Here is a 15716-nt window from a genome sequence, read left to right as displayed (position 1 = left end):
CCTTTTTTCTTGATGTCTGGCTAATGGTTTATCAATTTTGTTTATCTTCTCAAAGAACCATCTTTTAGTTTTATTGATCTTTGCTATAGTTTCCTTCATTTCTTTTTCATTTATTTCTGATCTGATCTTTCTGATTTCTTTCCTTCTGCTAACTTTGGGGGTTTTTGTTCTTCTTTCTCTAGTTGCTTTCGGTGTAATGTTAGGTTGTTTATTTGAGATGTTTCTTGTTTCTTAAGGTACGAATGTATTGCTATAAACTTACCTCTTAGAAATCCTTTGCTGAATCCCATAGGTTTTGGGTCATCGTGTTTTCATTGTCATTTGTTTCTAGTTATCTTTTGATTTCCTCTTTGATTTCTTCAGTGATCTCTTGATTATTAAGTAGTGTATTGTTTAGTTTGTTTTAAAGTTTATTTTGTCTGATACGGGAATTGCTACTCTGGCTTTGTTTTGATTTCCATTTACATGGAATATCTTTTTCCATCCCCTCATTTTCAGTCAGTATGTGTGCCTAGGTCTGATGTGGGTCTCTTGTAGACAGCATATATACGGGTCTTGTTTTTATAGCCATTCAGCCAGTCTATATCTTTTGGTTGGAGCATTTAATCCATTTACATTTAAGGTAATTATCGATATGTATATTCCTATTACCATTTTCGTAATTGTTTTGGGTTTGTTATTGTATGTCTTTTCCTTCTCTTGTGTTTCTTGCCTAGAGAAGTTCCTTTAGTATTTGTTGTAAAGCTGGTTTGCTGGTGCCAAATTCTCTTAGCTTTTGCTTGTCTGTAAAGGTTTTAATTTCTCCGTCAAATCTGAATGAGATCTTTTCTGGCTAGAGTAATGTTGGTTGTAGGTTCTTCCCTTTCATCACTTTAAATATGTCTTGCCACTCCTTTATGGCTTGCAGAGTTTTTGCTGAAAGATCAGCTGTTAACCTTATGGGGATTCCCTTGTATGTTATTTGTTGTTTTTCCCTTGCTGCTTTTAATATTTTTTCTTTGTATTTAATTTTTGATAGTTTGATTAATATGTGTCTTGTCGTGTTTCTCCTTGGATTTATCATGTATGGGACTCTCTGTGCTTCCTGGACTTGATTAACTATTTCCTTTCCCATATTAGGGAAGTTTTCAACTATAATCTCTTCAAATATGTTCTCAGTCCCTTTCTTTTTCTCTTCTTCTTCTGATACCCCTATAATTCGAATTTTGGTTCGTTTAATATTGTCCCAGAGGTCTCTGAGACTGTCTTCAATTCTTTTCATTCTTTTTTTCTTTATTCTGCTCTGTAGTAGTTATTTCCACTATTTTATCTTCCAGGCCACTTATCCGTTTTTCTGCCTCAGGTATTCTGCTCTTGATCCCATCTAGAGAATTTTTAATTTCATTTATTGTTTTGTTCATAATTGTTTGTTTGCTCTTTAGTTCTCTAGGTCCTTGTAAACGTTTCTTGTATTTTCTTGCATTTTACTTCCAAGATTTTGGATCATCTTTACTCTCATTTTTCTGAATTCTTTTTCAGGTATACTGCCTATTCCCTCTTCATTTCTTAGGTCTGGTGGGTTTTTACCTTGTTCCTTCATCTGTTGTGCGTCTTTTGTCTTTGTTCTCCACTCAGACAGGACGGGGTTAAAGTAGCAGCTGATTTGGGGGCTCTGGCTCACTCAGGCTGGGGGGAGGGAGGGGTACAGAGTGCAGGCAAGCCTGCAGTGGCAGAGTCTGGCATGACATTACACCAGCCTGAGGTGCGCCATGTGCTCTCCCAGGGAAGTTGTCCCTGGCTCACAGGCCCCTGGCAGTGGCGGGCTGCACAGGCTCCTGGGAGGGGAGGTGTTTTGTTTGCACACAGGCTTCTTGGTGGCTGCAAGTAGCAGCGTTAGCATCTCATGCCTATCTCTGGGGTCTGCGCTGATAGCCTCAGCTCGCACCCGTCTCTGGAGCTCCTTTAAGCGGCATGCTTAATCCCCTCTCCTCTCGCACCAGGAAACAAAGAGGCAAGAAAAAGTCTCTTGCCTCTTAAGCAGTTCCAGAACTTTTCCCGGACTCCCTCCCAGCTGGCTGTGGCTCACTACCCCCCTTCAGGCTGTGTTCACACAGCCAACCCCAGTCCTCTCCCTGGGATCCGAACAAAGCTGGAGCCTCAGCTCACAGCCCCCACCCATCCTGGCAGGTTAGCAGACAAGCCTCTCGGGCTGGTGAGTGCTGGTCGGCCCCAATCCTCTGTGTGGGAACCTCTCCGCTTTGCCCTCTGCACCCCTCCCTGTTTGTGCACTCTCATCCATGGCTCCGAAGCTTTGCCCCTCTGCCACCTGCAGTCTCCCCCCGCGAAGGGACTTCCTAGTGTGTGGAAACCTTTCCTCCTTCACCACTCCCTCCCAGAGATGCAGGTCCCGTCCCTATTCTTTTGTCTCTCTTTTTTCTTTTTTCTTTTGCCCTACCCAGGTACGTGGGGAGTTTCTTGCCATTTGGGAGGTCTGAGGTCTTCTGCCAGCATTCAGTAGGTGTTCTATAGGAGATGTTCCCCATGTAGATGTATTTCTGATATATTTGTGGGGAGGAAGGAGATCTCCATGTCTTACTCTTCTGCCATCGTGAAGCTCCTCCCCCAAGCAACAGATTTAGTTTCCTTGGGACTTCAACTATTGAAATCGTCATATTTAAAATAGAGAATCATCATGCATGAAGAAAGACGTCAATGAACTTCCAGTCACAAGAGATTTCTTAAAAAATTACCAGTCAGAACTTCATCTTCCGGGTGAGATGGAGGTGATTACAGAATATGATTCCTCCTGCCTAGAACCAGAAAATTTAGTAAAAACCTGTAGAATACAGAAGGTGTCTGTTTGAATATACCAGAAGTCTTGGGAGGCAGTGAAAACTGGGAGGCTATGTTTCAAGAGAATGGGGGAGTCTTGAATAAGTGAGTTGACTTATACAGACATTCTGAGAAAAATCTCTTGATTCTGAACTTGGAAAATGGAGATAAAATCTGGGCTTTGCCCTCACAAAGGTCTACTGCTTAGGGACAGAGACGCCAGTAGAGATTTTCCAGGGCTTTAGAAAGCCTAAAAGATATGGTTTATTTTCCTTAAGTAAAATTGGAGAATTCTAAAGCTGTGTATGGTGGGGGGGAAGTTGGTGAAAAGTTTGTAAAAAATCATAGCAGACATTTTTAGAAGGATCTTTAAGTGAACATCTAGATTCAAGAAAGTCAGAGAGAATAAGCCTATTAAGCTCAAGTCAGTAGTCCCTGACGAAATTGAAGTAACCAGTCCTCATTCACCTCCGCAGCAGAGAAAATGTTAACAATTTTTGGAGAAAGATGTCATCAGCTAAAGCTTTTGCAAGTATTACAAAGGGATAGACTAGGTGATGGAAATCATTTAGAGAAACTAAGTCCAGAGAGCATAAGCACTTGATGAGAGAATAGAAACATTAGAGAGTAGTTTATATTTTATGTTTTGTTGTTGTTTTTTTTCCTTTTATGTGCATGGTTTTTGTGTGAGACATAAGGGGTTGCTGCTAGGCACAATGCATCCATAAAATGTAACATTTTAAATTTATTAATAGTTTACTAGGCTGGATTCTCTATAGCTATTTTATCCTTTAATCCTCTCTAAAGTCCAAGAAAAACAGGTTAGCACTTAGCCCTTCCTCCCCTATTTTAAAGATGGTGAGAGTGAAAGTTTGGGGAAGAACAAACTTTCTATAGTGTACACGTAGGATTAGAACCAGATCTTTCTTAATTCAAATGTGACACTAAAATTCTTTTCAAGTAAGTAATGTGTTACACTGAAACATTCACATTTCCTTCCCATATATTACTTAGGAAACATTTAAGAAATACTTGCCTTTTTAAAGTTTTAATTAAAAAAAAAAATCTGTTAACCCCGTTGCTTTTTTTCTTTGTTTTCATTCATTATAATGTGACTTACTGGGTTGTCAAATTGGCAGAGGACAGAGTTGGGCTGTAAGTTACACTGCCATGCATTTAAAAGTTATTGATGGATTGTTTCTCATTATTTAGGCACATACTGGGAGAAATAATAAACCTATGGAAGTAAGACTTTGCCAACTCACAAGGTCAACCCTAGGAACTCATTAATTTAGTGCAAGAATGAACGCGTGTCTCTGAGAATTTGTGATCAAAACAGATCCGAAACTTCCTCATGGGAAACCACACAGTGTTGTGGCACAAGGTTGTAGCTGTGATGTGGTTTAATGATGTAATGTAGTCAGTTCCAAATCCTGGCTTATTGAATTATCTGAGTATGACCATTTCTTTCTTTATGCATGGACAGAATCAAATGAACATGTCAAGGTAAGGTACTTGTACACATTTAACAGAAGAGCAGACTGAAATCAATCATTTTCTTTAATAGGACAATGTAGCTTAATTGTCTGGGGCCAAATTTCCTGCTTGATCAATGTTTTTTGACTGATCATAAGCTTTTACACTGAAGTATCATGAAAATAAAGGAGACTTTTACTAACATTTTATAAAGTTATCTGTATTAGAAATGATGCTGATACAGTGGCAACGTGGTGAATTGGGACAAGAAGGGGCTAAGATATCAGAGGCTAATCTGAATGTTCCCTTAGGAGGTGTGAGATACCAAAGGAAGATTCCACAGTCTTCTCTTCATGAGGAATTACAATGTACCTGGGAGATAGTGCAAAATATCATTTGGGGATAACAGCACCATAGAGCATCCCTTGTCTCTTGGTGGATTGAATACCCAAGGTTGTCAGAGACTCATCTTCAGTCCCTCTTGGAGGAAGTCAAGATTCTTGACTTTTATGATAGTGCTTTGAATTGTGGTCAAAGGGGCAGGGATTGTTTTTTCTGTGGGTTTGTTTACTTTTAATAAGACAAGCTTCCCCCGTCTATATTTCTAGGAATAGTTTATTAGACGATTTGTTTCCTTCATAACCCAAAAGATATCAGATTACCCATTGGAAATCTCTTGAAAAACAACTGAAATTTGGTGGAAGGGAGACTAGTATAAAGTGATAGTAATTAAAGAGATTAGTAAAGTTGAGTAAAGGCTCCTCCTGCTGGAGATGCTTGGAAAAAGAGCTATAAGAGAGAAAGGTAGAATGGGGGTGGGGGAAGAGACAGACAGACAGAGAGTACTGAAGGAGAGATAAAGAGGTAAAAACCAGGTTAAAATATGACCATATTCAATGTTCTAGATTGGACACAGAAGTGCATTTATTATGGTTTAGTCTTTGAGAAAGCATGATATAACCTTAGAACTGTGGAATTATATACGGAAGGAATTAGAATATCAACTCTGTTACATACTGGCTGTGAAACCTTGGGAAATAAGGCAACTTCTGCCAAAAAGTAATAGAGATTAGTAGTGTATTGGTAAACAGTTGCCTTTGGAAACCAGATTACTAAGTGTTCAAATCCTGGTTTCAGGTGCTTCAGGTATTTCCCAATGCCTCTGGCAATGCTGTTTCCTGTGGTCTCCTTGTCTGTCTCCATTTTCCCAGTTCCCTCCTCTTTCTCTTTAGAAACAGAGCCAAACAATTATTTCTGCCCTAGCTATCTTTTCTGCAACTAGAAACAATAATATTACCTAGCTGCATGATTTAAGAATTAAGTAAATTAACATATGTCAAGTAATTTGAAGGAAGCAAAGCATTTAGTAATTGCCGACTGTGACTTTTTTCCTTCCTTTTATTTTGAAACAAACTGGCTATTCTATAAAATTTGCAAAAACAGAACAGACACTATTTTCTGAACTGTTTGTGAACGTGCTGCTGGTATGCTCCATCACCCTAACTTCATTGTGTATTTCTTGCACAATAAGGAATTCTTATTAAGAATAAGAATTAAGAATAAGGAATTCTTAAGAATAAGGAATTCTCCTACGTAATCTGATATGACCATAAAAATCACTAAATTGACACTAACGTATTATCACCATCTAATCCTCAGACCCCATTCAAATTTGTAAATTATCCCAATAATATCCTTTATAGCTAAAGGAGGTGGTGGTCCAGACTTACTCACTGAATTTAGTTATCTCTCTTTAGTCTCCTTCGATGTGAAGCCATTTCTCAGCTTTCTTTGACTTTCAGGACCTCAACCCCTCTGAAGACTGCAGGTCTGTTTTGTGGAGTTTTCTTTGTGTTTGTTTTTTAGAGACCCCCTCATTTGGGTTTGTCTTTTGTGAAATGGAGTATTTCCTGCCATATCAGTAAAGAAGATGTTATCACACTCATCAGCGATGGCAGCTACCACTGATGTGAGCTGGTGAACCCTGAGGGAACTCAGGAAGGAAAGAATACCTGCCATCTAGCAGCCGTCAGACTGCAGCCACTCTCTGCAGTGGTGAGCCCTGAGGAAACTCAGGGTGTGAAAACACAGAATCCTGGCCCCATATAGCTGAGGTGCATATCAAAGGAATGATTTCAGTGAGCCCAGACTCTTGCATCTTCCCATGCATAGAAAAGCGCTTAATTCCTTAACTTGGGATATATGGTTTCCTTTAATTAACAACAATCTTTTGATGTTCAGACTACCTGCCCTTAGTAGCAAAACTTCTATATAACTGGCTCCCCCCCACCCCACATTGCCTCCTCAGTGCAGTTCTCTCAGGGTTACTTGAGATGCTGACTCCCAGGCTTGAAGTCCTAAAAATTCCCACCAAATAAAACAGAACTCTCAACTTGTAGGTTGTGAATATTTTTTAAGTTGACACTTTTATTCTCTCAGAATTAGATTCAGTTTATACTTCTTTAACAGCAATATCACAAATATGCTTTGTTCTCATTGCAGCCTATTAGGTGACAGATAATTTTGATTTGACCTGTTACTGGTGATGCTAACTTTGATCATTTGATTAATGTGGTCTTGATACTGAGTGAGCAGGACCCTGTGGGACTCCTGGGCACAAAAGTCTTTCTGTGTCCCCTATTTCTTGATTACAGGAAGTTGGCTTCTTTCAGCCTCCAAGACCTTCCCTGAATGTCAATGGACAGGTTCAAACAGATGCTAATTAGGGAAGGGAGGGATGAAGAGACAAGGGAGGAACAGTCATAAGAAACAATAATGCAGCCTTGGGACAGAGTCCTGTTTCCTCATCAAGGGATAGACGTAACAATATCTCTGAGCTGTTTTGCAGATACTGAGACTCCCACCGGGTGGGAGAAATCAACAGCTGTGCTGCCCTTCAGCACTAGACCCCAGACCGGTTGGAACCGAAAGGTTGATGATGCTGACTCTCACTTACCTCACCACCAACCAATCAGAAGGCGGTCCACGAGCTGATCACGCCCTCTTTGAACTTTTACTCTAAAACTCCTCACTACCCCCTCCAGGTTGGGACACACAGTTTTGAGGCCATTAACCCTCTGTGGCCTCCTTTATTGCTGGCAAAGCAATAAAGTTATTCTTTTCTACTTCACCCAAAACTCTGTCTTCGAGATTTTATTCGGTGTTGGGGTACAGAAGCCAAATTCGGCTTCAGTCTCTGCCCAGCTTCTCTGCTGGAAATTACTTTTTAAAAAATGTTTGTTTTAATTGATCAGAATTTTGTGGAGAGGCCCTTTGCGACAATGTAAATATTGCATCCTCTGTTTTGTGTGTGTATGGATGGATGGATAATCAAATCATTCCTCCTTTATCTGTTACTAATGGAGGATGTTCAAATTTTCCCAGTTTGTCTAGCGGGAATCTTTTCAAGCTGTATTCTGTGTCTTTTGACATGAGTTCTTATTTTTGGAGAAAATTCTTGGTTTTTGGCACAATTAGATGTCCAGACTCATCCTTTCTCAGTCCTGTAATAAGTCATTTTACTTAGAAGCTTGGTTTCTTTCAGGGGAGAACTGTGCTTGGTAACACAGGATGTGCTCACTGCTGTTGAGATGTTGTTGCTCCCAGGCATTCTCAGTGGACAGATCCAGGGATATATGCATGTATGCTAAGACACCCATATTTGTATTTATTTATATACCCACCCACAGATTTATCTCAAAAGTTTACACCACTACCTCCAATTACATTCCAAAACCTTAGAATTCATCCAAGTGTTCTCTCTGTAACATTCTTCTCTAGTGGTGAGAAACCTGAATCCCATTTTCTTTAATCTACTTCTGTATTTAATCAATCTCCCTGTGTGTAAACAATCTCCCAAAGCAACCTCCCACCCTCCACTTACTCCTACCCCTTGCAAACACCCTCTGCACCATGAATATTTTCTACAACTTCACACAGGGAAATCTCTTCCTATGATGCCCTCATCGTCACTCCAACTGGGGTTCCAGCACCCAAGGAAACCAACCTCCCAATGTGCAGACACTCTTTACCCCACTGGGATTCTCATACTCTATTCTGGTCATCAGGCTGTGATCATGATAGCACCTCCACTTCACAAGGGCGTGATTCTTATCCACTTGGACCTGCAAACCCAACATCGCATGCTGGTTTCTCTCCACCCTCCAACCCCACTGAGAGAACCGTGCTTGGTCTCTGACACCCCTCGATGGGTCATCACCTCTACCCTGTGGATGCCCAAGCTCTGACAGATAATGTGGCCATAACTTCCTACCCTACCACTGTTAGGGGAAACACTGACTGAAACCGCCCACCCTGGCCAGGCACCACAGTAACCATTCGCGTGAGTTATTTTACAACAAGAGGTCCTGGTAAGGAACATGGAGCTCACAAGCCACCACCAATCAAAAGAATTCAGGAAAGGACAAAAGGAGACACCAATCCATATGTCCTACCAACTTCCCAGAATCTTCCTCGCTGAAATCCATCTTGGCTGATTGATGCGTGTGCCACCAGGAAGGACCCTGAGTCAGAATGATTGGCCAGAGACAACGAGGAAACTATTCCCATCACCATAAAACCTGAGACTGTGAGCCACGTGGCAGAGCAGTCCTCCTGGGTTCCCTTACCTTCCTGCTCTCCACCTGGGTGCCCCTTCCCAATAAAGTCTCTTGCTTTGTCAGCACGTGTGTCTCCTTTGACAATTCATCTCAGACTGTTAGACAAGAGCCCACTTTCGGGACCTGGAAGGGGATCCTCCTTCCTGCAACACCACTGCGCTACACAGAGATGCTTACCTTACTTACCCTCATCTAAGTGATTTTGAACTGGATTGGCCCAAAAGGGAAGACAAAGAGAAGGAGAAAGAGGAACAAGATGAGAAAGTAGGGGAGAGGAAGAACAACATGTTAGTTTTAAACCTTGGTTATTATTAGTAATAAATTCCTGTTCTCTTTACTGATATAAAAATCTAGTCCTAGGAAATCATCTGTTTTTGGTCACTATCTCCCAATGTGAACTTAATTAACTCTCAAAGTTTATCTCATTTTCTGCTTAAATGTTGTGAGGTAGGTTTATTGCTAAAAATGAAGAAACTGATGTTTAAAGAGAGTAAGTGTCTTTCCCAGTGTCATATGGCTATTAAGTGGTATGTGATATTATAAGTATTCAATCTCATTGAGATAATGAAAGGTAGCCTCCCCTGCAAAAATGATCCTTGGTACCAGTCTGTAAGGGACGGGAGCAGAGACAGGGAATGATCTTGTTGCTAGAGTAGGGACTTTGCCTTAGTGTCTGAAAGTATAATTGAAACCATCACTTGTTTACAAGAGAGTCAGAAATGGGTCTTATTGTTTTTAATGTCCTGGCTCCTTGAAGCCAAGAAGCCAGTGTTTCCTTTTGTCTCCCCAAATTCAGAATTGTGATTAAAAGGTAGAGTTGGGAAGTGCATGAAATCTGACTCAGGAGACCTGCATTTCAGAAATAACCTCGTTAAAAAATGGGTGGAGGATCTTAATAGACATTTTTCCAAAGAAAGCAGACAGAAGGCCAACAGACACATGAACAGATGTGCAACATCACTGATCATCAGGAAAATGCAAATCAAAGCTACAATGAAATTTAACTTCACAATTGTCATAAAGGCTATCATCAAAAAGACAAGAAATAACAAGTGCTGGTGAGGATGTGTAGGAAAGGGAACCCTTGTGCACTGTTGGTGGCAAAGTAAAATGGTGCAGCTGCTGTGGAAAACAGTGTGGGAGTTCCTCAAAAAATTAAAAATAGAACTACCATATGATCTAGCAATCCACTTCTGGGTATTTACTAGTAAAACAAAACAAGAATACTAACTCATTATGGCACCCCTAGAAAACTAACACTTTAGTTCAGAGGTATAAGAAATAATCAAATAAATGTCAGTTGAGAGAGTGCCAAGCAATGACATATGGAAACCAGTTATAAAATGTATTATTAAAGAAGCTATTGGAAAAGTCTCCACCATGGAATAAAAAAATGACACATAGTTAAAAAAATACTAATTCAAGAAGATACATGCACCCCAATGTTCATTGCAGCATTACTTACAATAGCCAAGATACTGAAACAATTTGAGAGTCTGTCAGTAGATGAATGGCTAAAGAAGTAAGAGTTAAGTAAGTCAGTTAGGGGAAAGCAAATACCATAAGCTAACACATATATATGGAATCTAAAAATAGAAAAATGGTTCTGACGAACTTAGGGGCAGGACAGGAATAAAGATGCAGACGTAGAGAATGGACTTGAGGACACTGGGAAGGGGAAGGGTAAACTTGGACAAAGTGAGAGAGTGGGATGGACATATATACACTACCAAATGTAAAGTAGATAGCTAGTGGGAAGCAGCCACATAGCACAGGGAGATCAGCTTGGTGCTTTGTGACCACCTAGAGGAGTGGGATAAGGAGGGTCGGAGGGAGATGCAAGAGGGAAGGGATATGGGGATATATGTATATGTATAGATGATTCACTTTGTTATAAAGCAGAAACTAACACACAATTGTAAAGCAATTATACTCCAATAAAGATGTTAAAAAAAAGAAAATATATATATGTGGAATATATATATTTATGGAATATATATATGAAATATTACTCAGCCATAAAAAAGAAATCTTGCTATTTGTGACAACATGAATGGATCTACAGGGTATCATGCTAAGAGTGAATTAAATCAGACTGAGAAAGACAGATATTATATGATCTTACTTATATTTAAAATCTTACAAACAAAATAACAAACATAATAGAACAGAAACAGACTCAAGATACAGAGAAAAAATGGTGGTTACCAGAAGGGAGGGTGATGGTGGGATGAGCAAAATAGATGAAGGGGATTAAGAGGTACAAAATTCCAGTTATAAAATAAGTAAGCCACAGGGATGTAATATATAGCATAAGGAATATAGTTAATAATATCATAATAACTTTTTATGGGGACAGATGGTTACTAGACTTACCATGTTGATCATTTTGTATCAGGCTGAATAACTATATAGTATACCTGAAGCAAACATAATACTGTTGGTCAACTATATTTCAGTAAAAAAGTCTTGTAGAGAAATAATAATTTTAAAAACCCTTTTTATTAAAAAAGAATAAAAAGAACAAAGGCTCTACCACCCTCTGATTATGTGATCTTGGGAAACTGGGCAACTTTCATGGAAATCTTGTGAGCAGTAAGCTAGAAGTGTACATAAAACCAAGAAGATGATCAAGAAACTATGGCTTTAATTATTATTATAATTTATTTAAATGAATGCTGTCTTATTATAGTCTAGCAAATTGATAAAGAACATGGACTTGGGAATCAGAATTGAGTTCAAATCTAGGTTTTATCTGTAATACCCACTTGATTTTGAGCTCATTATATAACTTATCCAAGCCCCAGTTTTTCATTTAGAAAATAGAGTTAATAGTCATTCCTAAATCTTAGGATTGGTGGAAAGGTAAATTGTACTTGACATATTATAAGTACCTAGCACATACTAAATCTTACCAGTTTTTTTAATATCCTTAAGTGAAATTTGCTTATCTTTAATATTTTTTGAGAATTAGAAAATCTACTGATTCATTATTTTCATTCCACAATGCCCAGATTCAAAAATCATGGAAAGTTATTGCTTTGTGTCTGAGTGTGAATCTTCATAAACCCATTTAAAGCCACATTATGTTTAAAGTTCTCTAATATATGAAAAAATAATGATAAAGGCTGGAGAGCAGACACAGGGATCAACTAGGGCTGTATAAAAAGTCTGTTCCTGCATCCCACAAGGTAATTGGCACTTCTTAGAGTTATCCTTCACTCTACAACCCTCTAACCTTCAAACAAAACAATCCATAAACATATAAACAAAGAGGTTAGGTGCATGCCTAAGAGATTCAATGCTTCATTTTCCTCAAACCCTAAAAGTAAGTGTATGGATTTTTCTAAAAAGATTGTGTATGGACTCTTAAAGACCCTGTAAGTTTTAGATTAGTAGAGCAGTAAGCTCTGAGGAAAGAAGAAAAAAGAAAGAGAGAATTTGAGTCCACTGAGCTGATTTTTTTGGAACACACACCTAAACTATATCAAAGAGTCATGCTTGATTACTATAGCACAACATTTTAAAGTGAAAACATTTAAATGGAATCTAAACTCAAGGAATTCACTTTCAAGAGGTCTTTGATCTGCTTTTAGAAGAAAATATATGTTATATATTTGTTGATTTGCTATATACTTTTGACAAGCAACTAACATTTATTGAACATCTACTACATGCTTCAAAGCCTGAATGGATGGTGACAATATTAAACAAATACTGTATGATATCCGTTAAATGTGGAATCTAAAAAAGCCAAACCTGTTAAAACAGACAGTGAGATGGTGATTACCAGGGTCTGGTGAGTGAGGGGAATAGGAGAGATGTTTAAGGGTATAAACTTGCAGTTAGATGTAAGACCTAGAGATTGAATGCACAGTATGGTGAATATAGACAACAATATTGTATTATAATCATCATACTTACTAGTAAACTAGATCTTAATTATTCTAATAATTAGAATTAGAACTTAATTATTCAAATGAAACTATGAAAAAGGAATCATAATTATGTGACATGATAAAAGTGCTGTCACTACAATGGCAATCATATTATATATAAAATCAACATGTACACCTTAAATTTATACAATGTTATATGTCAAATATATTTTAATTAAGAAATTAAAAATATAAAATTTAGAGGAGCAGATTTGAAGGATGGAGAAGGAAGCAATAAACATATAAAATATGGCAATGATAAAATCACATTAATAAATACTATAATTTGGACAAGGTACTGTACTAGTCCTAGTACTCAGAACTGTGCTTGTAATTGGTGGGCTTTATCTCACTAAACCTTTACCTGACTTCTTTCTTGCTCAGTATTTGACACTGCCTAGTTGTCCTAGTTGTCCAAGCAAAAACTCTGGAAATAACTCTTGCTTCCTTCTTTCAACAATCCCAAACTTTCATTCATCAAATTCTACTAATAATCACTCTTAAACTTCTTTCCAGTAAATAAAATTCTCTCCATCAACATTGTCACTCTCTTTATTGCACCCAGCACCCACTGTCACTATAACATAATAAATTATTCCTGTTTTTTGTGGTCCCTATTCTTCACCTCTCCCTGTATCTACACCTTTGCTATGGCCTCATGGTGAGCTGAGTGTATTTCTTCACCCCTTGACATTGTGTTTGCCCGTGGAGCTTGCTTTCACGAATGTGGTATGGGAGAAAGAAGCCTTAAGAGAACACTGTCCAATATAATTTTCAGTAATGATGGAAATATGCATTACCTGTGCTGTTTAAAACCATATTACTGACATGTATCATTTGAGCCCTTGAAATGTGTCTATTACAAAATGAATATTTAAAAATTTTTTTCTTTGATTTAATTTAATTTAATTTTTATTTATTTATTTATTTATTTATTTTGGCGGTACACGGGCCTCTCACTGCTGTGGCCTCTCCGCTTGAGGAGCACAGGCTCCGAACGCGCAGGCTCAGCAGCCATGGCTCACGGGCCCAACCGCTCCGCGGCATGTGGGATCTTCCCAGACCGGGGCACAAACCCGTGTCCCCTGCATCGGCAGGCGGACTCTCAACCACTGCGCCACCAGGGAAGCCCTAATTTTAATTAATTAAAATAAATTTAAATGACCACATGTAGTGAATGGCTACCATATTAGACAGTACAGCCTTGCAGATCTCACAAATTTCTGTTTTCTCTCTAGCATCTCTGTTGTCTCTATGAGATGTTACACATGCTCAGCTTGCCCACTAGTCTTAAAAAAATAAAATAAAAGAAGAGAGAGAGACACATAGAGCAAAGCAACTCCTGCTGAGCCCAGCCTAGATCAGCTGACCTTCAGCTGACCTGAAGTTTACATTAAATAGAATGTATTGTTGTTGTTTTTAGCCACCAAGCAGGGGGTGATTTATTATGCAGCAAAGCTAACTGATACACTTGGCCTGCACTGGTGCTTACTCCTTACTTCTTCTGTATATTGAAATCAATGTGTTCTTTTACAACTCCAAGTCTAGTCTTACTGCTGTACTCCTTATCATCTTTCAAAGGCTTCCCACTGTCCTCATAACAAAATGTAAACTTGTTAATATGAGTCCTAGGGTTCTTAATAATTCTTCCTTCCTTCAGCAGTCACATACTCTTTCCTTCATATTGAAGGCCATCTCAACCCCTATGACTTTCCATATCCTAATTTTAACTCACTTAACTACTACTTATTCTTCAAGTCTTAGCTTGAATCTTTTTATCTTTGGAAATTGTTGACTGACCACACCTTTTGGACTGCAGAGTCCCCTCTTTCTGCTCTATGGAACCATTGAGTCACCCCTTTAGAAACTCTCATCTTCTGCATTACATCAATATTTTACTTGTCTTTCTCTCCCAGTATATTAATTCCTTGAGGGAAAGACTGTGAGGGTAGTAATTCCTATTCTAGAAGAGTTTCTAGGATAGCAAGGGCATAACAAATGAGTTTTGAACAAATGAATTACCATGTAAGTGTTAGAATTAGGGATGAAATTCTGGTAATTGGAATTTTGAGTTTAATAGCCCTCCTAAATTGCAGTTATCTTGATCATGCCAAACTCAAGGCAACGTTGCAAGAAAACACACAGAGTTTTGAAACATTATATATTTTATAACTGTTAGGCTACTTTTATTATTACTTGAATTGTACACACTGTGTGTGGCATAGGTAAAGTTGACGGGGGTACCGAAAGAATTTAAGTTTTGGAATCAGCCAGTTAAGTGTCCTTGGCTACATTTGAAAGTTAATTTGAAACTCGGCTTCTGCACATGAAACAAGGACTCTTCATTTCTCCTTCAGAGTATCCACGTGAGGAAAAAGGAAAAATCACAAAATACATTTCTTGGCTCTGTGCATGACAAACAACAGGTTACCAAGATATTTGTTTTTGCTGACTTTCTCCTTTTTGGCAGTGGTAAAATAAGATTTAATTTTCTTTTCTTTCTTATTTGTGTGCTCTCTTCCCAGAAATCACCAGTCTCTTGCCTGTTTCTGTTCAATATTATTTTTTCACTCAGAGCCAACTTTAAATATTTGGCCACAAATATTTAGAACTGTTAATAAATTAACACATAAAATTTTTGGAAAAATGCAAAGTTATGCAAAATGTTCCCCCAAGTTACCCTTTACGGTTTACAGTCCTATCTCTTCTCCCCTGTTCACTACCATCATAGTGACACTCTTCTCATTCCTTTCTTTGTCCCACACAATAATTCTCAAGTATAACACATGGTTTTGTCCTTTAGTACAAACAGAATAGTATAAATATTATTGTTTTTATTGTTTCAATTATAGGATATTTGTTGTCATTGTTA

This window comes from Physeter macrocephalus, chromosome 7 (genome assembly GCF_002837175.3).
Source record: "Physeter macrocephalus isolate SW-GA chromosome 7, ASM283717v5, whole genome shotgun sequence".
Classification (NCBI taxonomy): Eukaryota; Metazoa; Chordata; class Mammalia; order Artiodactyla; family Physeteridae; genus Physeter; species Physeter macrocephalus.
This window is presented reverse-complemented; position numbering follows the sequence as displayed.